The sequence below is a fragment of the Phalacrocorax carbo genome, chromosome 8, assembly GCF_963921805.1.
Source record: "Phalacrocorax carbo chromosome 8, bPhaCar2.1, whole genome shotgun sequence".
NCBI lineage: Eukaryota > Metazoa > Chordata > Aves > Suliformes > Phalacrocoracidae > Phalacrocorax > Phalacrocorax carbo.
Genome location: NC_087520.1, coordinates 10,240,354 through 10,262,846, shown reverse-complemented (window position 1 = coordinate 10,262,846; position 22,493 = coordinate 10,240,354). Strand labels below are relative to the sequence as shown.

The following is a 22,493-nucleotide window of genomic DNA, read 5'->3' as shown; positions in this document are numbered from 1 at the left end:
TTGGGATCCCTACATCTTCACAGGATTTAGTGAGCAAACTGGGACCGCAGGATGAATGGTAATGAATAACTGTCAGCAGTTAGTGCTAAGCCACAGCCATTGGAAATAAGAAAAAATGAACCAATGTTTCCTTGTAAACCCCTGCAATTGTGGGTTCTCCCTGCCACCGGAGCAGCGATGGCGAGGCAGGAGTCCTGCTCCAGGTCAGTGGTGTTGCAAAAGCAGGGAGACTTTCACTTGCATGCTCCAAGGAACCCTGGGGACAGAAATTGCTGCTGAAGTGAAACAGAGCTGGGAGCAACCTCCTAGCCCTGCCTGGTCTGTCATGGGAAGAGCAGAAGTGCTCTTGCAGCTCAGGCAGTCCCCTCTCCTGATCAAGTAGTTTCATCCATGAAAAGCTTGTAATAAATGCAGACATCGCTGATGTTGGGGTCTGATGTGCAACCTCTTCTTGTGCATGTAGGCACTCTGCTTTCCTTCACAGCCCCTTGTGTCTTGGGGCTGCTGAGGACCAGGGTGTTTCCTTCCCTCCTGTGCACACCTGGATGCCCTTGCATGGGAGATCTGCCCACCTGCCTGCTGGGTGAGGGAGGAGTGCAGCCCATATCTTCAGCAAAGAATTAGTAATTTCAGGTGATGAAATACTTTTTATAGAATCATAGAATTAAGGTTGGAAAAGACCTCTAAGATCATCAAGTCCAACTGTTAACCCAACACCCACCATGCCTCCTAAACCATATCCTGAAGTGCTGTGTCTACATGTCTTTTTGAACACCTCCAGGGACGGCTGGTGGCACCCTGGAGGTGTATGATGGACCTGGTGAATGTGGGTGCTGTGCTGCTTGCTGGCAGTATTCAAGAGAGTCCTGACTAATGTAGCGGATAGCTGGGGTGGGGTGGACAGACATCACTCCTGGTGACATGTGTCCCACTCTGAGTGAGCTGCCACCATGATGGTGTGAGACACACTGACTTCCTGCAGTCTCACAGTTGAAGGCCAGCTCCCTGCCCTTACTAATGCCTCAGAGGGTTCTGGGTGTCCCTAAACCAAGCTCTGCCTCGGTTGGAGGAAATAAGTGTGATTTCAAGTGCAGAATGAGCTGGGATATTCTGCCCCAGTTTTTAGCAAAAGCTATGCAATGCCAGTAGCTTGTGTTCTGTTTTGGCTGCCTATCTAGCTTTGGTCATGTCAAAGTTTGTCCCCATACTTTGGTACCATCCCCACTGGCCTCTGCTTTTCATTGCAAGATGTAGGACTCTTTATAGGCCTGTTAAAAACGTGCCCCTGGTTTTCCAGCTGGTCCTGGTTGCTGTGTGTCCATGGCCTGCTCTGTCTCACTTGTCTTGGATACCTTTCTTTCCAGGTCATTGATGATGAACAGGAAGTGCTCAAGAAGCCAATTCGTGTGGGGCACAGAGGAAAACAAAAGTGCTCGGTGACAAATCTACTGAGATGGCTGTGACTGTTTCTGCAGCATTTCTGCTGTCCAAGGTGTACTGCCTGTGTTCCTCTGACGGCCCCAGCCTGGGGCTGGGAGTCAAGTGCATTCAGCTGGGAGTCAGCTAGGGATGGCCTTGGGAGAGGTACTTAACTCTCTCTCCTCCTTACTGATGGGGAAATGGATAAAAATAAAGATGCTCACCTCCCTCTGAGGGTGGTGAGAGGATTAATTGGTTAATGTTTGCAAAGTGCTTTGAAGTTGAAATAGGGCAGATGAGTGCTAACCTGGATTGCAAAAGCTAGATGTGTCATGTGGAGGTAAAGGCTGTGCTGAGAAGGCACTGTGAGCCTTAAACCCTCTGTCCCTCAGATGTTAGGCACCTCACGGGTTGACCTGTGCTCAGGGGCAGTCAAACACAGGGATTGGAGAAGGTGGCAATTGCAACACTGAGACCTTTCCCTCCCCATTAAGTCCTAGGCCAGCCTGCCATCTTGCTGTGCTGCATCCTGTCATCCAAGTGGTGAGGTGCAGGCCAGCTCTCGCCGTAGTGGTCTTAATGTTGTGTCCTCCCCATCCTTGGGGCAGAGTTGTGTGGGCAAGGAGGGCCGGCATGTTTTGTGAGGAGTGAAATCTGGTTCTGGGTTCAGCATAGGGGAAACCAGAGCTAGAGCAGGGTTGAGCAATGCAAGCTCCCTCCTGGGGAGGAGCGTGAGAACTAGTGCACCCAAAGCAAGAATGTGTTTGGTGACCTCGGTTTAAGCCATGGTGGGTGGGAGTGGTGGTACTGGAGCTGTGTTTAACCTGGGTGTGTGTCCACCCACTGGTGGTTGCTCAACAGGCTGAAGAAGGAGACAATGTTTACTTGGCTGTTCACTGGTGCTGGGGGGGTGAGCCCAGTGGGGAGCCCCAGACACAACGGCATGTTGTGTTTCCAGTGAAAGGAGAGCTGCCGTGGGGTGGTTGATGCTCTGGGCTTCAGGCAGAGTGCTCCTGGGGTCTGTGTGTTGGTCTTTAGGACAAGCCATCTGCATGCCATGCATTGTGTTGCCTTGTCGTGTGCTGCAGGGCATCCACACTGGAAGAAGAGAGGATCAAAACTAATTTTCTCTCTTTCTGAAGCAGTGGACGGGGCAAGACTTTGTCCTGCTGGATGAGGAGCAGAGCTGGCTGTCACAGCCAACACTGTCCTGAACGAGTCCAGACTTAAAACTTTCCTTCTGGAAGGACAGAGCATGTGGAGGGGAGTCAGCATTTATCTGCTACCTCTTGTGGAGCCTGTTGTCTATCTCCCATGGCACAAAGTTGCCGGTGGACTGCTGGATGTAGGACAGTAAAAGTCTGGCCTCTGTCATCCCATTTCTCCATGGTTCATGATCCATAGCAAGCAGACCACCTCCACAGCCCTGTTTTTGTTGCTCTCATCATACAGGGAGAATTGGAGATGGTGCTGTCCTCTAGGGAAGACAGGTTTGGGTAGCAAAGGTGGAGCCAGGCTGGCTGTGACTTGTGTGAGCCTGGTTTCAAACCAGAAATGGGAGCTGCTCAGAGCTGTGCCTGGCTGCTGGATGGGTTGGTTGCTTGTGTGCGTTCACACTGGTTTCAGCAGGGGCAGAAGTGTTTGTCTTGGACTCTCTTGGTCTTAGTACGTGGGATTCTTCTTGTCTGTACCTCATGGGATTGGCTTTCTAAGGTCAAGGGCCAGCATGTGGGGCAGGGCTGGTACAGGGATAGGTGAATTTGTGGATCTCCGATACGAATTTGGGACAAAGCAAGGGATGACTAGACCTAGAATCCTCTGGCCAAGAGCTGAGCTGCAGCCTTCCAGTAATTGACAGTATCTGGACAGCCAGACCCTCCTGGAGCAGGCTGGGTTTGGCAAGTAAAAGGATTTGAGTAGGAGAAGATAAGCAGCCCGTCAGAGACAGCTGGGCTGGCAAGGTAGAGTCTGGAGGAGGGTGCAGGTATCTTTCACTTTCATTGGCTTCTCCTCTGAATGTGGGACTGTGAGCCAAGAAGCAGCACTGCAGGCAGCACCCTGGTCCTTGCAGGGAGCCTGCTGTGGTCCCCCTCCTGCCTTGCAAAGCAGGTGGGACTGTTCTGCCTGCATCTGCTCCTTGGCACAGGTTGCATGTGCTGCTTGGTGGTTACCCGTGGCTGCTCTGCGTCACTCCTTTCCCCTGGGAAGGATCAAACTGCTGTTTCAGCCTGTCATCCAAATACCTCAAAGTGGGGAAGAGCCTGGGGACCTGTTTTACAAGGGTCAAACAGATGTAAATAGCTTTTCTACAAAGATTTCTGTTCCACTTCCCCCATCCCGAATGCTATAGCAGCCCCTGAGAAGACTTCTTTTTGCTTCCATTACTGTGCCCTGCTGAGGACTCAGCCCACACAGCCAGTTTTGGCCTCTCCAAGGTTTCTTCAAGAAAACAGCCAAGTGTTTGTTTTATGGACACCCTCATAACGCATATGGGTTTTCCAAGGAACAGCCAAAGGCAAGGGGGAGAACTATGAGGAACTCTTCATCTGGGTTGACTCATGCTTGTTGCTTCAGACGGGTTTATTATTCATCATGTTCCCATTATTGCCTGGGGCCTGCTTAGCTCCATGCTTAAAGTTTTATCTTTTTTTTTTTTCTTTAAAAAATACCCACATCACTGCAGTGCTGCTGAGCACTTGTTTGCCATTGCCATAAGTGCCTTCATTCCAAAGCTCTGGGACGAAGCGGGAAATAACTAAATTCTTCCTCCTTTTCTGTAGAAGATGGTTTTGTTCCTGGACAGCCCTAGCCCACCCAGCCAAAGGAACCATTCCTCCAAGCAGGAAAACTGTAGTGCCAAGTTAAGTGGCATGCAAATGTGGTGGTCTCATTTGTGGGTCTTTGTAACTACTGCTGCAAGCAAAGGGTAAGAGAGGGAAGTTGAAGTTTTTCCTATGAGTCCTCTTGTCCTGAGCACCAGTTGGATGGAGGATAATTAAAAGACCAAAACTAATCCTGTTTGAAATAGAGATTTCCCATGGAATGACAGCTCTGCTTTCCAGCGCTGTTGTCTTCTGTGAATAAGTGTGCTCACCTGTGGGCACTGTGTGTTCCTGCTGCATCCCAGAGAGCCATATTCTCTGCAGGTACCAGCGACAGCAATGCTGTCCAAGGATATGCTGCTTTGAAAGTGGCAATGCCATTAGGGCAGTCCTACTATGCTTACATAGAGAAAATGACCAAACCCACTTCTTGGGCTTTATTTTTTGTCTCAGACGGTCCTGTAGAAGCAAAATTCATTGGTCATGTGCTTGGCCTGGGAAAGAGGGACCTGCAGAGATGATCCTCTTGGGGAGGGTGGGCAGGGGGAGAAAGGAGTTAAGGGCTCCTGGAAAGCAGCAACATCTGGTCTGCTATTGTGCACCTGAACTGTTAAAATTATACCTTTTTGGGCTGGGAATCTATGTCACTGAAAGCTGCTTGTTACAGAAACCGTGTCCAGTGAAGAGGGATGAAACTGTCTCTGCTGCAGCAGGATGAAGTACCTGTGCAATATAAGTTCTCCTTCACCTCCCAAACCTCAGTGCTATTACTGTGGACCTCAGCAGCAGAAAAGCGAGTCTGGGGAGGTGACGGGGGACAACGGAATGAACCCCAGGCTCAGCTCCAGGGAAGGTGAAGAGTGTTTTACCCTAACCACTGACTCATTTGATGTCCAGTGGCAAATCTCTGCTTCCTCCATAGCCCAGCTGATAAACAGACACTACTCACAGGTCAGCCTCTTCAGGCTATTGGAAAAATGATTCAGTTGGTGTAAAGCACCTAGGAGGTGATGGCCAGTTATATAAATAGCAGGTCTTTGTATATGCGAATGGAAGGACAGCACCTGGAGCTCTGGGTGCAGTTAGGTGCAAAGCTGATCAGATAACACCTCCCCAAACAGCCGTTATTGTGGTAAGGATAGCTTAATTCCAAAGGTAAGTCCTAAAACAAAAGTCAGGGGAGTAAGGCAGTGGCAAAACCATGCTTTGGGGGGTGTGAGATCCTGGTCTAGGACAGCAGCCTGCTGCCAAAGGGCAGGTTGCTTATTTTCTTGCCACTAAAATCCTTATATCCCCTGCCTGCTGAGTGTGCACTGTTGCCTACAACACACATGACACAGTTTGAATGGACTAGTTAAATCTTAGCTATGCTGATGAAACAGAACTTAAAAAAAAATATCTCAGACTGTGCAAAGCACCTTTTGACTTAGATTCACTTAATTTGTGAAGTGTTGAGGCTAGAAGTGAAAAATGAAATTCATGATAGAGAAGTCAAGTTCACGGATGTCCTGAGGTGGTTCAAACATCTTGAGAGTTGTTCTTTATTCAGGGCGGGGACTTTCCTACATATCTTTGGTTTCCTCTTTGTTTTTTTGACTCTTGAGTGCTCTCTTTAGTCTTGCTTATTAATCCTGTTTCCTGCAGTGGTGCCACAGGGAGCCGCTACTGCTGGCATGATGAGCTTTCAGCCTAATTTGAAACAAGGTGTAACAAGGGCACAGAACCTGGAGTGGGAGGCAGAGGGTGTAGTGAGATCCTAGGTTTGATAGCCTGCGTGTTGCAAGACACGGTGTGTTTGAGTGCCTTGTTTGCAAACCTAGGGTCCCTTTTTGTAAGTTTTGGGGAAAAATATCAACCTGAAGGTCAAGATCAATATGTGGAGAATAAGTGTTGATTCCAATTGGCCCTGGACTATTAATTTGCCTGTATTTTTGGAGATGGAGAAACTTAGTAGAGGTGGGTTTCTAGACCTGGTGCGCAAAGAGTTCAGTGGTGATGTCTGTGGGAGAAGTTACCAAAAGAGGCTTCAAAGATTGCTAGTGCTGTTGAAGCAGTAATACAATATGATGCAAAACAGAACAAGAGAAGCCAAAGCAGTGGGCTGCAGCTCTGGGGAAATCTAAAGGTGAGGAGGGCAATGCACTGGTTTTAATGGGAACACTGAGAGTTATTAAAGGAAGGATGAGGGATAAGTAAGGATGGAGCTTATCAGATGCCTTTAAAATGTAGGACGTGGGAAAACTGGGGGAAATGTGTTGGCGTGCATCCCAGGCTGCACTGTTTTATTTTTAAACAAGGAATCTACCATTATGAGATGTAAAGACTTACAGCAGCTGTTCTCTGCAGGGATGTGAAAGCCTTTGGGCATCCTGGGAGCCAAGTGAATGTGGTTCTTCCCTCTCACTCTTCCTTATTCCTCCACAGTAAAAGTTGATCATCCCCTTTCTACCAAAAGCAAAGTACCAAATATTTCCTCTTGATTTATTCCTTTTATGATTAGCTTCCTTCTGCCCTTGCAGCTTGTTCTGGTTCAAAATATCTGCAATTACTCTGGTACTGGCAATTTGGCCAGGGTGTTGTGACTCATGAAGTTTGACTTCATCGGTTCAAGGCAGCAAGCCATAAGGGTCTTGTTAGTTTGTCCTATGTTTATCTGGAAGCATAGGTGGCTCTGGGAGCTGTGTTGCCCTTTTTCAAGTGTTTCTTTGTGCTCCATGCTTCGATTCATAAAGCTACTAAAGGTAGAATTGAAATCGCAGGAGGAAGAGTAAAGGGTCCCTTGTGGGGAGGAAACTGCCCAAGTCTCCCTGTGGAGATCTGATGGACTTTGGGGTCAGATCTGTGTATCTCTTTCCAACCTTGGCCGCAAGACTGGCTGGAGCTCAGATAAAAGCGAAGTGTATGGTGCTTATTTGGCTGTAGGGAGGAGGTGTTCTATGGGGAGAAGACAGTGTGCTGCTGGCTCTGCTTTGGCTCCTGAGCACCAGTCCATCAGTGCCTTGCATGGATGTCAAGGTTCAGCTCTCACAGGCATCAGGCAAAGGGATTATTTCTTCCACACATAAAAAGATAGCAGGGTTTGGCATCTACTTTGAGGTTCTTGCTGCCAGGCTTAGTAAAGAGGCTTAGGAGTACTTGAACCAGAGAGATAAATCTGCTGCACGTCTTATCAAAAATAATGGACAACAGGCTTCAAAGGAAGAAGAAAATCTTTTTGTAGTCTACTTGTGTGCCTGGTCTGACTGATTTTCAACCTTGTGTCTTTGTACTGGAGTAACAGTCAGTGGGAAAATAAATAGAAACTGATATGTCTAGGAATATATCTGGTGAGTGGGTGGGACACCTCCAATGCTGGGGAGGCTCCTCAAAGAGAGGAAACATCATCTCTACCTGGATCACTGCTGTGGGCTGCCGAGGGGCAGGGCTGTGGCTCTCTGGGATTGCACGTGGCTGCCTGAGGGGGATTTTTATGGAGCAACTGTGGTAATTAGCAAGCACAAGTTTTTCCACGTACCAAACATTGTCAAGGGCAGTAATTCAGTCCCATGCTTGTTATTGTAGTGAGTATTGGGCAGGAGTGTCCTGGGAATTTGTCACATCCCAAGGGGGGAGCCCATCAAAGTGTCCTTGGCTTGCTGATGTTGGCTTGCCACCCTGAAACAAAGGACTGATGAAATAGCGTTAGCCAAGCTGGTCGCTAATGAGGGCAAAAGAACATCTGGAGCCAGGATTTGTTTATAGCTTTTTGTTTTGTCATTGTCAGGGAGACAGAAGAGGAAGTGTCACTCAGAGTATAAATCATGACATCCGAACAAAGAACTGACATCTGGGTGTGATTTTGGTTTTCATGTACTGGGGATCTCCTGAGGTTTAAAGCCCAAAATTTTAGCCCAAGATGTTGGCAATCACTCCTGTTTTCAGAAGGTCTAGTGTCACTTGAGGACAGGGACAAAGAGGCAGTCCAGATGTCTAGACCAGAATTGGCATGTACTGAGACTTGAGAATATCCACATCAACTCTGAGATCCTGCATCAGCCTGGGAGAACAACTGCCGTACTTTGGTTCTGGGTCTGGCCATGGCTGGCTGTGGTGTTGAGGGGAATAAACGGGGCAAGCACAAAGTAATTCTTCTGTGATACAACTTCATATGTCTTAGGGACTTGCCAGCCAGAGGCTGCATCTCCATCATCATGTTTAATAGCCACTGATGGACCAGTCCGTGAATTTGTTTAATTGACTTTTGACTCCCTTGATGTGTTTGGCATCCACAACATCCTTGGGCAATGAGTTCCACAGTGCAATTAGATTGTATGGGGAAGGGAAAGAAAATTTCCTCTTGTTTGTTTAAACCTACTATAGGGTCATTTATTTAGTATCCCCTAATCCTAGTGCTATGAGTAATCCTGAACAACATTTACTGTTCTTTTTCCCCTGAGTCATTCCTGATTTTGTGGACTCTATTGTAACCATACCCCCTCTGTAGCCTGTCTTCCACCACAGGAGTTCCTGTGGGTTTAGACAAAAGCCCTTCCTATTTCTGTTCCATTCTGTGGCCAGGAGAGGGGCTCTCTGTGCCCTGTCTAGCTCCCTACATCCCTGTTGTGATGATGATGAGGAAGGCTGTGCTGCAGCAACTGTGCAGAACGATGCATCTGGGCAGACCCAGCAGTTGTACAGCAGCATGATAGAAATAACTTGTTTTATCCTCTCTCTGTTTAACAGTTCCTATCAGATGATAAACTTTTCTGATTGTTCAACAATGAGGTGACACTTATTTGTGACCTTACCCACTATGTCTCCATAATACACCCCCAACAGTGATTGCTAGTGTAGAGCTGTAGTATGCAGGTATAGTATAACTAGCTTTTTCCCTGTCTCTATTTTTCAATACTGAAACTTGTCTGCCACTTTCTTGTCCAGCCACTGTGTCATGAGTGACTTATGCTTTTCTCTCAGTTGACTTGAAGCTTTGAACTCTTCTGAATCATTCCATTTGTCCCTTTGCTAATTGCCTTTTCAGAGTCATTTTAGAAAAGCTGTGCTGCAGAGATTCCTGTTGGGTTTCCCTTCTGTTGGGAGAGCTGACCTCTTATTACTGTTTTCACTTTTAACCATTTTCAGCTCAAAAGAAGTTTCTACTTTATGGTACCTTGCTTTCTTCATAAGCTTTTAGAGGAGAGATCCTGAACTTTTTTCTAACCAACCAATTTCATTGTCAAGCAGTGCCATTTCTTGCCCAGCCTTGGGGGAATTCTAATGGACTGATGAGACAGGTCTTGCTCCCCCAAACCTGTGATGAGTCTTCCCCAGTCTGTCGCCTCTCTCTGTGTACTTACTGCACCACTCTGTTCATATCAGCTTTCCTCCCTTTCCCACAAAACCACAGTGCAGAGCTTGAGCTGGGTGATTGCATGTTCAAGCTTCTTCAGTGCTGCTGGGGGAGTTTAATCCCTGGCTGTGGTTCTGTTACCTGGATTAATCAGTTTATTGTGAATATGAGTTAATTCAGCTTTTCTGCTATGGTGTTATCTTACTTGGAGACTCCCTTAGCCCTGTGTTCATGGACTCTCCAACATGTTTTGTTGTTATTGCCTGTGACTTGGAAAATTCTGCTCAGAATCTTTGGTGTATTTTGGCACAGTTGCAGATTTTACATCTTAGACTTTTTCACGCTTTCATTATTTGGACAGTGCTTCTACTTAGAAAGCCTCATTTTACTGTTAATTGTACCACTTTGTTTAATATGCTAGCTTTTATTCTAAATTTATTTTCCCTTAAGAGATGCACGTTTACTCTAACGACTTCTTCAAATTGTTTTCTCACCTCCTGGGTGTGTGTTTTCTGTATTGTCTTTTCCTTTTTAATTTTCTTTGAACAAGGATTTGTGTTTTCAGGCACAGTTAAACATACAGTAGCAGGCTTGCAGGGCTGCTCCTTCAAGGGTCTGTTTTAAAGGTGCAAAGAGCCACTGGCAATACACTTGAAATCAAACCCACTAGTTCCTGGGTCCTGCTCAGGACATGCTGTAGATGATGCTCTTTGCTTCAAAGGTCACTAACTGCTGCAGCAGGGAGCAGTAGCTTCCCATCTTAAATGCAGACATCTTTCTGTCCTATCAGTTACTCCGTCTGTACAGAGACAGAGACATCTTCCGTTTGTTTATGCTTGTATCCTCTTATGTCCATCACAGCCTTGGTCATCTCCCTTAAGGTGTTGTGGTTGTTGTCCTGCTCTGGATGGGTGGATGATGGAGTAACTCAAATAATACTATAATGTCTGAGCATGGGGCTGCAATCCTAGGGACTCTGGCAGTTGTTGATACAGTTAACTTTGTTGTGCTCTTTGATAAGCTCTTCTTAATGTATGCCTTAATGCCCAGCTCCTTGATGCTCAGCTCCTCCACCTGCACAGCCTACTCTCATTCCATTGTAATTTGTACCCACTCATCACCATGTCCCACTGCTTATCTTCCCCCCACCAGATTTCTGAGATGCTGGCTATATTAATAGCCCCATGTGAAACCAGGGCACTGCTGTTCACTCACCTTGCTTTTTAGACCCTTGGTGCTTGGATAAAAATGCATACATGGTGTCTTGTTCTGTTGTCTCTCTTTCTCTGCAGGCCTGAGAGGGGTGTTTGCTGGGGCTGCAGTCTGCTGTTTCCTCCCTGACTGTTTTTGGCTTCTCTCCTATCCTTTTATTCAAGGATACAAAATTTTCACAACTTCTCCACTGGAGATCGTATTTTCCCAAACCATATGTCTTGTCAAACAGTTGGCTTTCCCACAATATTTAGTTTAAAAGACCTCCTTTATGGTCCAGTAGCCTTGATCCATTTTCATTTGGATTTAGTACTTGGATCTTTACTGTATAGCCTCTACCTATTCAAGCCTGTCTTCAGGGTACTATATTCTAAACCTTGCGGTGACTCTAGGTTTCATTATAGGGCACGGGGGAAGCATTTCTGAGCATGTTACCGAGTTGGTCCTGGCCTTTAGCCTGCTAGCTACTAGCTAAATTTTATCTTCAAGATTGTTCTCTCCATCTTGCATTGGTGACCATGTGGACCACACCATGAGTTCTTCCTCGCTCAGAGTAGGGGACAGTCCAGATGTGAGACCACCCTGTTAGCATCCGGCAGGCAATTTATATTCTAGTCCTCAGTTGTCTGTTCCTATTACGCTGACCTTTTTCATCCTATTGACAGCGTTCCCTGTTTTCAGAGGGATACCCTTAGTATGAAAATACACCTCCCTCCTCAGACAGTTTTTTGGAGTTGCTGGTCTGCATCAGTGCTTCATGGTGTTCTTGAATGTCTCACTACTATCTATCTGGTCCCAGCAGACCTCCAGTTTGGCTGTTGATGCTACAGGACTTGGCACTTTGTCTTTGAGGTCTTTGGGCATCCTTCACAATATGCAGACCTGAGTGATCTGCCCATAACCAGCCCTAAAACGTGCACAAAGCTGTCCAGCTGTGTATGTGCAACAAGTCTAATGCAGCTCAAATCCTCAGCATGGATTCTCTGCTCAGGCCTTGCAATCCCGTTAAAATAGCCTGAATGGGATGATCATCTGAAATCCACTAAACCGGGATAGACTGGGTAAATTATTCCCTTGACCAGTACCATAATCAGCTGTAAATACTTAGACTTTGTTCTTTTTAGAGGCTTTTTGCACCTTTTCAAGATTGTTGCTTTTTGAGATGTCCTACAAATATCCAGCAAGAAGCTATAGGGATGTCTTCCATTCCTGAGCAAAACTTAACTGTTTGTCCTGTTGCTCAGAGAGGAAAGGTGGATTCATGTCCTGTTACTTAGTGATTCAAAACATGGGGCTATGTTTTGGATTTGTGTTAAAAACAGTGTTGATAATGTGGAGATGTCTTAGTTGTTGCTAAGTAGTGCTTACGCTAGTCAAGGACTACTTCAGCTCCCCGTGCTCTGCTGGGTGCCCAAGAAGCTGGGAGGGGACACAGACGGTACAGCTGACCCCGACTGACCAAAGGGATATTCCATACCATATGATGCCATGCTCAGAATATAAAGCTGGGGGAAGAAGGAAGCAGGAGGATATTCAGAGTTATGGTATTTATGTTGGTCTTCCCAAGTAACTATTATGCGCGATGGAGCCCTGCTTTCCTAGGGATGGCTGAACACCTACCTCTGATGAGAAGGAGCAAATGAATTCCTTGTTTTGCTTTGCTTGCACATGGAGCTTTTGCTTTACTTATTAAAACTGTCTTTATCTCAACCAACGAGTTTTCTCACTTTTACCATTCTGATTCTCTCCTCCATCCCACCCGGGGGGAGTGAGCAAGCAGCTGTGTGGGGCTGAGCTGCCAGCTGGGGTTAAACCATGACGTGTTCAGTTAGAAGAAAATAGTACAACAAAAGTTGCACAGGTTTCTTAGTAAATATGAGATACTTATTATTTGTTATTAATTAATTAGCATATATTCTGGCTGAAGATTTATCTAATCTCTAGGACAGGATCTTCAAAAGCATGTGGGGAAAAAGCCTAGGGCATATGGATATAATATTCTTCAATTTTATTATATGCCATACCTGGGGAAAAAAAAAAAATCCATTTAACTGCTTGCTTTTGAAATTTGTTGATGGGTGTAGCTCTTAGGGTGGGATTTAAACCAGTTAGCTGCGGCCAGAGAATTGTTTTGAGTTAATTCTTGTTTCACTCAGAGCAGTGACTTTTTTTTTTAATTTTTTTTTTATCCTTTCAGCTTGTGGATTCCCCGGGGTGTCTCTCAGGAAAGGTGCAATTCCTTGAAAAAAATTCCCAGTAAGTGTATTGTTACATAGCTGATGGAAACTGCTTTTCTTTTGTTACCTCTCACAAACCATGTAGCAGTAGTTCAGAGATTCTCAGAGACTCATGAATTTGGGGCAGAAAGCCACTTGCTAAAATTGCCTTGGCAAAACATTCAGACCACACGGAAAATTTGCTTGTGACATGGGATGCCCTGGACTGCCTTTCCCCTCCACTGGCCCAGGCTCAGTTAAATGGTCACCCCTTTTTTCCAGTCTGACGTTGCTTTGCTGTGGCTTTTAGCCTTTGGATCCTGTTATTCCTCTGCCAGACTGAGGAGCCCATTAACTGTGACAGGCCAATCAAACATCTCCTAATTGATCTAGTGATGTGGTTACTAGTGACGACAGGCAGATGAACTTGATGACCCAGAAGGTCCTTTCCACGTCTGTGTTCCAACGAGGTAGCACAGTGTTAATGCCAGAGTGAATCACAGGTGTATCTCTGTCCTACATCTTTGGGAGCAGGCTCCATGGCATCTCCAACAACTCTGATGAACAAGGCAAAGTGTCCCCCCTGTGGTCAGCACATGAGGCCAAACACCCCATGGAACCAAACATGTAGGGCAACAAATGCAAGGAAATAGCATTTGGACCCTGACAGAATTGTATGCTGCATCTGGTCCTGAGCCAGTGATGGATAGACAGACCTTCTGGACAGGCAGTAACTCGCACAAGGATTAGTGTCAGCAGTAAAGGCAGCTGGATGGTGTGACAGAGCTGCAGAAGGACAGACGGCAACAGAGACCCAAGTGAACATGTAACAGATTCAAAAGGGAGAGAAAGGAGGAGGACTCTACAAGCAGAGACTTCTTGAAAAGAAGGGCAAATTCCTGAGGCAGCAGCTTGGTCCCTGCATCCCAACCCCAGGGCTCTGTTTATCACTGGGCTCCCTGTTTCAGTGCTGCAAAGGGGAGGGCTTCTTTTTGGTTCATGTTGTGTGTAAAGCGTAGCCACATTTGTACAGATGAACTGATGTGCAACACCTGGTGGGTGGCATCCTCAGCTCCCACAAAAGGTGAAAATGCAAGCTTTATGCAAACTTACTAAACCTTATTCAGAAGGTTTTATTCCTGCAGCCCAGAAGCTGGGTTATAACCTTATTTTCAGTTGGGAAACAGAGTGAATGCAATCGCATCTCTGGGAGGGACCACAAGCTGGGAAATCCTAGCAGTCCACCATGAAGGATAGTTCTGCTGTTGGTCTTCCACTGCTGTGGACAAACACTTGGAGTATGTTCAGCTAAAACATTGGATATTTTAGGACAAAGTGATCACTGACGGGAGCTGAGCTCCTTTTTTGCATACTGTCTATTTGAAGTTATATTGGTTTCACCATTCTGCCAGGCACTAAGTGGTGATGAAAAGGCCCAGACCATGATCTAGATGTTCCTAGAAAAAAAAAAACCCTGATTTAGCACTGATTTGGGTCTTTCCCTGGCCTTTTTTCAGCTTTGGGATGCTGGTGGTGTCTGCCACATGCCATTCCCACGAGCCAATTTGCTCATCAATCACTGCTGGTGAATGTGTTGCTTCTCACCGCTGTCATTAGGTGTGTGTTAGCTGATCTGCTTCACCACTAGTCTGGTGACCCGGCTGCAACGGGATGCTTATTAAGTTGGATATGGGTGCACAGACTAGTGTGCTGTGTGAAACGGTGTTATTAAATTCAAGCGAAAAGCCACAGGTAGTTAAAGGCAATCAGGTAAACCTCAGGGCTTCCTGTGGTGAGCGCATTCCTGCTGCAAGGATAACAGAGCACTGTGTGGGGATGAGTGCCTATGGAAAAGGCATGGTTTATAACAGTCCTTGGGGAAACAGGTTGGGTTAAATGTGTGCTGAACTCCCATGAAGTGCATGTGTTTGAGAAGCAGACAAAAGGACGCTGAGGATAGTTTGCAGTGGCTGAGGAAATACTTCAGACAGCACCAAACTGGATAAAAGAGCTGAAAAGACCCACAAGCTCTTTGGGAAAGGTTCTTTCTCCCTCTTTGATGGAGGGTAAGTGGGAGGCCAGAGAAATGTAGAACAAAAATGGGAGCCAACAGCATAGGTGCAGTCCCTGGTGATGTAGAGAAGGAATATGGCTCACTCCTCTCTTCTTTCTCTCCCAGAAGAAAAGCTGGAAGAAAAAAGAGCAAAACTGCCATGGCAATCAGCCACGTCTGCTGGAGATGCTGAAAGGTGCCCTTAGCTCAGCAGATCACTGATCAGTGAGTGGTTAGCACTCCTTTGGGAAGCATGATCCATACCTGTAGGGGAGTCCAGAGGCAAGCCAGACCCATGGAGTGGGCAGGAACTGGAGCATGTCTTCCTGGGCATGGTGTGCCCTAGCTCACTGGCCATGTGAACAGACACTTGATGGGGTGTTTCTTCAGCCTTTCTGTAGTTCAGAGCACAGCCAGAACAACCTCTTCTCCACTCAGCATGAGCAGAGTTGCTGGTGTCTGGCCAGAAGGTATTGTGTAGACAAGTCCTGGTGTCAGACACTAGAGGGTTTTGTGGGACACTAATGTCAGAAGTCCCATGTTTGTAAGGGAAAGCATGCTAGCTGGAATTTGTCATGGTGTCCTAGTACTGTTGCCAGAAAGGGCCTGGCAAACAATCCTGCTAGAGCATAGGGATTACTAGTTAAGTAGCAAGCATGTTAGCTGAAAATCAGGTACAAACTTGCAGGGGATTTGGTGACTGCAGACTTGCTCTCTGGAGTATTTGACCACAGTGCAGAGGAGCAGACTCCAGAGTTACATGCTGAATGCCTGTATGAAACTTGTTTTGGTTTATGAATGGAGACAGCTGATCAGTGAGGACTGAATGGAGATTGTTTCTTAAGTGTGTTAGACCTAAAGTGATTCCCCCAAATCCTGATTCATTTCCGGTGATTCCTCTCCCCTCTAAGCATCAAGGGCTGTGCCATTAACTTTGATACGGCTGAACTATTCCTTTAGCAACCAGAGTGATGCTGTTAAGGTGATGATGCTATTTGACAGCATGCCTCCCTTTGCCATAGAAAGGTGTTTAATCCTTTCCACATGTCACATAAACGGACAAGCTGTCTCTTCCCCAGGTGCTGCCACATCATCAGCACACTGGGAAAGCATTGCATAGTGGCTGAAAAGTAAGTTATGGGTGCCGTGAATATGTTTCATGGCTTTCAATTTAAAAATAGGGGGGTTTGACCAAATGTAAATACTCATGTCTGTATGCTGTCCCTTAAATCTAGGGGATATGGAAGGAGAAACAGAAGATTATGGAAAAACCATAGCTCTTATGCAAACATATTGTACTCTCAATTTTAGTTGCTTATTTTTTTAGTGAAAATTTGACAGTTTCCTTTGAAAATTATCTTTGGCTTGCAAGAATCTGTAGTTGGAATCCATGGCAGCAGACGCCTCTAGTAATGCCACTGTTGTTTTCTTTCAGATACGTGCACAGAAATGCCTTATTCTCAGTTACCTTCTACAGAGCAAAGACATTCAGGGTCCAGTCTTCCCATAGGTTCCTCCAGAGGAACAGTGGGTGCTGTGATGGATCACATGCATGGCTAAAGGTACCTGCCATCAGACTGGCTGTGGGGTAGGGTAGAGATCAGAGTTTCAGAGCACAATTAGCAGAGTGGGGTGTGGTGATACTATAATCTAAGAGCAACCAACACCCACGTGGGGTGTGTGTTTGGCCTCCTGCGACAGGTACTGGCACTTATGCCACCACACCCCAGTGTCAGAACTGGCCATATAGAGCCTTTTCTACTAATAAAACATATTTTTCAGAGGTAAAACCACTATGTTCTTGTCCTGCGTTCAGGTGGGGATGGCTGGTGGTGAAGGTTGTTGGGTGATGTGGAAGGGCTCAGTCATCACTGGAGGGCAGATTTTGGTACCCTTCATTGGAATGGCACTTACAGGGTCCAGCTAGCAGCACAGGATGGGGAAGTATTACTCAAACAGGTCATTTCATGCCGTGTAATGCTTTGTGCACTGTGCTTATGGGTGCTCTTCTTGCTGTCCACAAGAAAATAATATCAGGACAAGTTTTTAATTCCTCTGTTGAAATTCTGCTGTTTCAGCAACCGAGTGACAGTCATTGTCTTTATTTCCATGTGTGAGTTGAAGCCAGAGTCAGAAAATTTTCTATTTTGTTCCCAAACAATGGGGCTGCATTTTTTTTCTACATGATTACTCCAGCTTTTCAGCCGGTGTGCCTTACTTCACTTCTAGCTGTAGCCCATGGCTGGTGCTCAGCAGAGGCCGGAAAATGCCCACAATGAATCTGGGTGGTTATGCAATGCTGTGCATGAAGTAAAATTCCTTTCTAACCCCTGCAGGCAATCAGTTTACGCCCTGAATGATGAGATTTTGATTACCCTTATCTAAGCTACAAATACTGTTAACAGCCGTGAAATCGGCAAGCTCTGGTAAAGTCCATCAAAGCACAGATCTTGGTGGCCTTCTGAGGCTGCAAGTCCTTTGCAGCTCCGTGGGATGTCATGGTGCTTTGCCATGTGAAATCCTTTACTCTGCAGATGTTACTTGCTGAGACCTTGTAGATCAAAACCCAACTCCTGCCATTTCCAGCCTAAAAAATTTTAATGAGCAAATACCGCCCTGGAAAGTGTTGACAGTAGGAATGGCAGACTGCTTTCCCAGAGTTGGTGGGGGGAGCTTGTTGCCTTGATGCTGGGTCTCTCTCTGAATGCAGAGACTGCTTCCAGCATCCTCAGCCCCACATGGCATTGCTTATAGTGTGGAGGGCAACTTTGCTCTCCCAGCAAGCACAGTTCCCAGTGCAGCTTCATTTTTCTGTGAACAAAAGTTGTTGAGCTGTGGGGAGACTCCCGGCTGGAAGGTGGGACCTTTCCATGGGCCAAACTGACTGCTGGGTGGAATGAGGCTGGGTGATGTTAGACACTCAGATACGTTTTCTCCCTGGATTCATCTCTCTTATATTTCACATACAGAAAGAAGTAATTTAAAAAAAAAACAATCCAGCAATAAGCCAGAGATCCTTGTACCCTTCAGCCTGGTGGGAGGGAAGAAGAATTGATAAGTTGATCAGTTTTCAAGGTCAGGAGAGATTGATAGGACCAGTCAGCCTAGTGTGTCATGCAAACTAGACTATAGAAGATAATAGTGATTCCTGTAGCAAGCCTGCCTGAGAGATAGCATTGTTGTTTTGACTTGTGGGAGGATTTCTCACACCACAGGGATGAATTCCAGTGTAAGACCAGGGATGAATAGACTGATATAGGTGTGACCCAGAGGATAATGTGGTCTTCTGCATCTTAATATCTTCATCTGAGAAATGCAAATAATAACAGGGGAACCTTGTAGGGATTCATTAATCCTTTGAAGATGGCATGTGTTACACGCTATTATTGTGATCTTCCGAAGTTGGCCTCATCCCTGCCTTTTGGACATACACCTCTTGCTGTTGCTCACTTCCTGATTCATTTCCCCCTCCTCCCTGGCACTGTCAAGCTAAGTCAGCAGTGTCAAAGGCCTGTCAGCCACATGTCATGGTGGCTCATGGTCTGGGAAGGGTTGCAAAGATGAGGCCCATGCTCTGGTTCAAGCATGGAGTGCTGGAAATTGCTGCCATTGCATTGCAGATGTGACAAGGAGACCCAGAAGCTTTCTGTGCTGGAGGGTGTACAAATGACATGTAAGACAGTTCATAAACCAAGATGCTTTTTCTGACTTTTAGATCAGAGCCACAGGGTGGATTTGGGCAGGAAAGGAAACCTGGTGACAGGGAAGGGTATGACCCATAAGACATTGGGTTCAGAGGAGGATGCAGTAGATCCTGGATTTAAGGGAAGCTATTAGATGCTCTTGGTGCACAGAAATTTGCAAAGTAATTGATCCATATTAAGTTTATCCATATTCTTTCCATCTGAAGCAGTGAATTCCATTGGTGCAGGTTACTTTGTGTATGTTTTATTTTTCAGTGAAGCTTGTTGCCATGCTCTGGACATGTTTCTGAAAAGCTTTTTGCTGAGGTTCCATGTGCTCTAGGATGTATGGGACTTGCTGCACACCTGATTCTTGGAGGTGGATGAAAATAAAGGAGATTCTTGTCATTCCTCTCCTGGCCTCTAGCAGCTCACGCTCCTTGGTGAGCCGGCAGAGAGGGAATAGTGCTCCAGGATGCAGAGAGTTAATACACTCCACTGCTGCATTTGCAGTGATGCAGCCAGGTGGCGTGAAGAGTCAGCTGCTGTGCTGCTGGGCTGGGTTGCACACCCAACACAACGGTGGGAAATGAGCAGCCACTTGAAGGACTTCTCACTGGGTCAGACTGGTGGAGCTCTGTTTTGGGCACAGGAAGCTTGTCCTGGCTGAAGGGTAAGGTGACTGTGGTGTAGACCTTGGGTAACTGCAGTGACAGTGGGGTGTCAGGATGATCAAAGCTTGTTTCCATGGAGATCTGGGCAGCACTCACCTGAGAGCTGCAGCAGCAGTAGGTATGAACAGGGGAGCTCTGAAACATGTGGCTATTGCAGTTTGGAAACTCAAACTTGTTTCCATTAGCTTGGGGTTGACTGTCCTGTTGGCTGATCAGCTACTGGGTTTTGGTCACAGAATTGCATGCAAGCAGAAGTAGTTTGTCTAGTGTCATAAACCTTGTCCTTGCATGGGATGTCTGTGGATGAAGTGCTTCCCAAGCTGCACTGAGGAGATGGGTGAGAATGGTGGCTCCTCTTGCAGCAGAGTCTAGCCCAGGGTGGGTGTAGAACTAGGTGTTTCTGGGGGGCAGGAAGCTATCCTGTTGTGATTGTTACCAGCAGAGATGAGTCCTTTTCTAAGGCTCTAGGCAAGATGTGCAGAACAGACCCTCTCTGTGAGCAACAGTAGTGCAGATGCAGGCCAAAAGGCTCTGTTAGCTTGCAATGTTAGCATGGCAGCACAATAATCTTCCCTTGATGTTTCTTATTTGACAGCTGCGGGTAAGCCCAAAGCAAGATGCAAAGGGCTGCTTGTTCTGAAGTGTTAATAATGTTGAGAGACTGATTAAAAACGGGTGTCTTTGAAGTCCCTGGATTTTGAAATATTTCACTTTAGAGGTGTAACTCATGAAACACTGCTGAACTTGAGATCTCTGGACTCTGCTTTGGCTATGAAGCAAAATACTATCTACCCTGAGTTTCCTTTGTTAGATATGCCCAACAACTATTCCTCTCTGTTTTAGCCCTGAGGATCTCTGGGTTGTGACAGGAGTGTAGTGGTGGGCTAGAGAAGAGAAGTTTCGATGTTTTGGAGAAAGTAAGCATTAAGCAATGGTGCTGATGGTGGGATGATAGGGGGAAGAGATGAGGAGGAGGCACAAAAGTGTGTCAATCAGGATGGAAAAGGACAACTACAGTGGGACTATAAGTACACCTGTAGCTGTAATAGAAATATGTGGGATCTAGTTTTCCTACTCATGTTGCTTTCTACTGGGTACAAAGGAGTTCACTTCCATGGAAGAGGAGAGCAGGGGATGGTACCTGGTCTTGAAGGCTGCCTGTGCTGGTGTGAACAGGGCACCTAGAGAGATGGCAGAGCACAAACCACCTGAGAGCATATGCTGGGACCTATGAAGATTGTGGTGATGTGAGCTCGGCTGGTGCTCGGAGGAAGCGTGAGTAGTGCTGGAAGCACGGGCATGTGTTGCTTTTCCAGTGTGGTCTAAGGACCCAACAGTGATGTTGGGTAAAGTCCCCTTTGCTTGATGAGAGTCATGTTGATGATACTGAAGCCACAGCACTGATTGCAAAGATGTGAATTTTCCAGTGCAAAAAAATAAAGGCACACAGTGCTGTGAAGGGGACTGTCTCTGGCAGCATTGCTAAAGTAGGTGGTGAAAGATGGGCTGCAGATCCTTATCAAGGCTCACTTTATCCCACTGTGGTGGCTTTGGAGACCTGACCCAAAACACTGCCTTGCTCTGGGGTGAGAATGGGGCTGTACAGATCACGCTCTTGAGCGTTGAGGGCACACTCAGAGCTGTTTGGGCTGAAGAATGGTGTTCAAACAGTGAAGAGCTACCAAAGCAGAGGTGGCTTAAAACAACACCCAACAACAACCAAAAAACCCCAAACAAACCCTCACCCCCTAAAAACCCCCAAGCAGTTATACTGCCAGGAAGCTTTCCCTTACAAAACCATCCCTAGGTGATACTAAATCCATTAGAAAGGATGTGATTCCATCTGCAAAAAGGTGCTGTGTCATTAAAGGGAAGAAAAACAACTTTTCTGAGTGGACAAGGCATCTCAATTAATTTTTATATATCTATGGTTACACTCCTGTGTGGCACAATCTGTGAAGGAGTGAAATATGGGAACATCAGAAAATGGGAGAATTATAATAAAAAACGGATGCTAACAACTGTTCTGATCTGAGAAACATGCAGCAGCAATTTATTACAAGGGTTTATACATGAAAGCATGTTCATCACTGGGTATGAACCATTTGGCTGCTTATTGGACTCCCTTCCCCATTTTCCTCTGGACCCTGAAGAGGGAAGAGTATCCCCTGTGGCTGTGTCCTGCCCAGCTCAGTGGCTGTAGTACTTTATTCCTAGGGCTCCTCACAACCTCTTGGGCTTCCACCTGACAAGAGTTTGCCTAAACTTCATGTTATGGTCCATTTTCACCTGTGTTTTCCTGGTTGCTTCTCCATTATTATTTTATCCTCTTTCCCATTTTTTTCTAGCAGACCGTGGTGGGAAATGGACCCAGTGAGAGCTGTCCTACCAGGCATAACATCCTTATATGCTGTTTACTTTTGCAAAATTTTAACTGAGACATGAACAAAAAGGTCTTTGTAATATCTCTTCTTGCTTTCAGCTGCTTTTCTTGGTGGCATATCGCTCTTCAGCTGTCTGACATAACTTTTAAGGTTAGCAAGGTGCTGTACTAAACCCGTTGCTAAAGCATCAGGATCATCTCTCCTACAGATCTGATCCTGCAATACAAACTCCTATGGAAATTAATGAGCTGTTCAGATTCCAGTGCAGGATTGAGACTTTATTGTGTAAATCCATCAATAAAGGCAATCAGGTGAGTCAGGCAAGGTTTGTGTTTAATACGCTTCTGCTGTCATCCCTCATTATTCTGCTCAGGTTTCCTTTAACTCAAGTACACATGAGAAAATCCTTCAAACCATATGGCTTTTCAGGGTCCTCCCCAACCCCCGGCATCATCTTTCATACCATTGGTGCTTTTTTTAAGAGATTGTACTTATCCAGTAGTAATTGGGAGGGAAATCCTTATCTTTTTTTTTTTTTTTTAGACTTGGAACTCAACATGGTTCTGGTTTAGATATCAAGGTGTGTTTGGGCCATTCTGACCTTCTCCCACAGGTTGGTGTGGGTTTGGATTGTGGACAGTGGTGGCTTGTGCTGCAGAGGTGGGATGATGGAGAGAGATATGGTGGTCATGGGGATTGTC

At 46.1% G+C, this 22,493-nt stretch overlaps 1 protein-coding gene across 5 annotated transcripts in view; it reads left to right on the top strand.

The window, feature by feature from the left end:
• LOC135314669 (serine protease inhibitor Kazal-type 5-like) overlaps window positions 1-22,493 on the top strand; it is a 45,228-nt gene that overhangs the window by 3,040 nt on the left and 19,695 nt on the right. For 3 of the 5 annotated variants that reach the window (XM_064458581.1, XM_064458580.1, XM_064458585.1), the window contains exons 2-4: window positions 12,980-13,038; window positions 16,487-16,613; window positions 22,001-22,103. The exons of 1 other annotated variant lie outside the window; for it this stretch is intronic. The gene's annotated coding sequence lies outside the window, so the exon portion shown is untranslated. The remainder of the gene's footprint in view (window positions 1-12,979; window positions 13,039-16,486; window positions 16,614-22,000; window positions 22,104-22,493) is intronic. One more of the 5 variants, XM_064458582.1, reaches the window with a different exon arrangement.